We start from the raw sequence: 2740 nt of genomic DNA, 5'->3' as shown, positions 1-2740 counted from the left end.
GGTCACCTTTCTTTGGGATAGGAACAAATATCGATCTCTTCCAGTCAGTTGGCCAAGTGGTCGTTCTCCAGATTTCTTGGCACAACTTGGTGAGCATATATAGCATTCAGTTTATTACAAATATTTAGTATTGGCTTCCTATATTTCCTCCCTTTTGGTTTTATCACAATTATGTTATATAGTTGAGCATCCTTTATTATTCTTATGGGTCTGAGTTAGTTCACTCAGCATAATGCTATCCAGTCCCTCCCAAGTTAGGTAATAATTTACAAAATCATTACTTTTGAGTGCTGCATAGTATTCCATTGTGTGAATGTACCATAATTTCTCAATCCATTCTTTGTGGTTGGACAGTTAGGCTATTTCCATATTCTTGTGGTAGTGAATAATGCTTCTATGAACACTGGTGTATAAATCTCAGTTTGTGCTTCAGTTCTCATATTCTCAGCATATATTCCAAGTAGTGGAATAACTGTGCCATAAGGAATTTCTATGTTTAGCTTTCTTTTTTAAAATTATTTTTTTGTGTGTATACTATCAAATCTGATCTGACTGGTATAGGAAGAGATTGTCCCTCTCCCTTATGTTCAGCTTTTTGAGGAAGTGCCAAACTGCCTTCCAGAATGGTTGTACCATTTTATAATCCCATCAACAATGCATAAGAGTTCCTTTCTCTCCACATCCTCTCCAACATTTGTTACTTGCTGCCCTATTAAACTTTGCAGTGATTTGGAGCATTTCTTCATGTGTCTGTTCGCCATTTGAATATATTCCTCTGTGGAAATTCTTTCCAGGTCTTTTGCCCATTTTGTAATTGGGTTATCAGCACTCCCTGACCTCAAAACATACTACACAGTAGTAGTAACCAAAACAGCATGGTACAGATACAATGCCAGGCACATAGACCAATGGAACAGAATTGACAAGGACATCAAAGCTATCAAATGGGGAAATGATAACTTCTTCAACAAATGGTGCTGGCAGAACTGGAGTTCCACCTGCAGAAAGCTGAAAAAGGATCCACATCTTAACACGATACACAAAAATCAGTGCAAGGTGGACCAGAGATCTGGGAGTAAAGCCCCAAACCATAACCTTCATAAGAGCAAACTGATAATCAAGCTTAGAAGTGCTAGTCCAAGGTATAAAAAATCCATCAAATACAACCAGAAATGCACAATCTAAAGAGGATAAAATTGATGCATGGGACCTTCTAAAGATTACATCCCTGTGCACATCAAAAACTTTTTCCAACAGGATGGAAAGAAAACCTGCAGACTGGGAACAAACATTTGGTAATACCATCTCAGACAAGAGTCTTAGGTTTACAGAATACTCCTGAGCCTCCACAAGAAAAAGACTAATTGTCCTTCAGCTTTAAGTATTTGATTCAGTCCTCTTATCAGTCCTTGGTGACTCAAAAATAGTGGTATTTCTCTGACCAGCAGGAAGGTGCCGAGCGATGGCATGGACTACTCAAGACTTAAGGCGAGAGGAGCTCATGGCTGAGTATCCTCTCAACCTGTACATTCTCATAGCTTTCATTGAGAAGTTTCTCGTTTACATAAGCAGTAAAATATGTCAACTTGGCTTCAAGATTTTTTCCTGTTTCTTATTTGCTGACCTTCCCTGTTTCCACAACCACAAGGCAGCATTTGTGTGAGAATCAATGTTTTGCATGTCTAAGGAAGAGTTTTCTTTTTGCACTGATTATAATATTTAGGGTTACATTCATTTAACCCAAGCAGTTCCTTCCTTGATCAACTTAACCCCTACATACCATCTCTTAAATTGTGTCATTGGCCTCTTATTTTACTTTTTTCCTTAAACCTTGCTGTCTCTAATGCATTCTTCGCTCAACAGAGAGTGATCTTTCTAAAATGCATATCTATCTGATCATGTCATTCCTTTGCTTAGACTTCAAGACCACTGTTGGCCCAGGATGAAGTCTAACTATTCTTCCAGGCTCTTAATTACTATTGACCTTTACAGTCTCATGCTACCTGCCCCAAATAGTCTCCATTCTTGAGCACTATAGAATTGCCTATAGTTACCTTCTCACCTCTGAGGACCTGCGCTAGAGTGCACTCTGCAGATTGTCTCGGATGGTCCATTTTCTCTCATTCTTAAGAGTCTGCCTTATTCTAGGACCTTCTGTTCTAACAGCCTTCACTACATTCTTTAGAATTACACTGCATTAAATCTTAGGATCTAAAAAGCAAATGTTAAAAAAAATAAAAATAAAAAGCAAATGTTAAAATTACTCTGAGAAATAAAACATTTCCAAGTGAGTTTATGCCAATTTGAAACGTCTTCATTATTACTGTATGCTTACAGTCTGTTTCGTCCAACTTTGTTGTATCTGAATAGTAAGAATGTCTTTGTTATCCCAAAGGTGCACGGTTCAAATCCACCTGATGCTCTGCTGGAGAAAGAGGAGCAAACTCCTCCTGTGCCAGTCAGATCCAATTCGATGATACACCAAATTAAAAAGAATAAAAAAGACTTAAAAAAAAAAAGAATGTCTTTGTTGTGTTCTCAGCATAGCTCCTGGCATGTGTCATTCAAGGAATGAATGGGTCCTGAAATCTTGAGTGAACTCAGAGCCCCCATTGTAAAAACCTGTTGCATTCTAGTTGATTCCAATTCCTATAGGACAGAATAGAACTGTCTCCATCCCACCCCCACTGTCATGGTTCCCTGGTAGCCTTCTGCTAAGAAGCTGCACTTCAACCTCAAA

Source organism: Elephantulus edwardii, unplaced genomic scaffold (assembly GCF_000299155.1).
Source record: "Elephantulus edwardii isolate Elephantulus edwardi_28Jun2011 unplaced genomic scaffold, EleEdw1.0 scaffold00025, whole genome shotgun sequence".
NCBI lineage: Eukaryota > Metazoa > Chordata > Mammalia > Macroscelidea > Macroscelididae > Elephantulus > Elephantulus edwardii.
Note: the sequence above shows the minus strand (reverse complement) of the source record.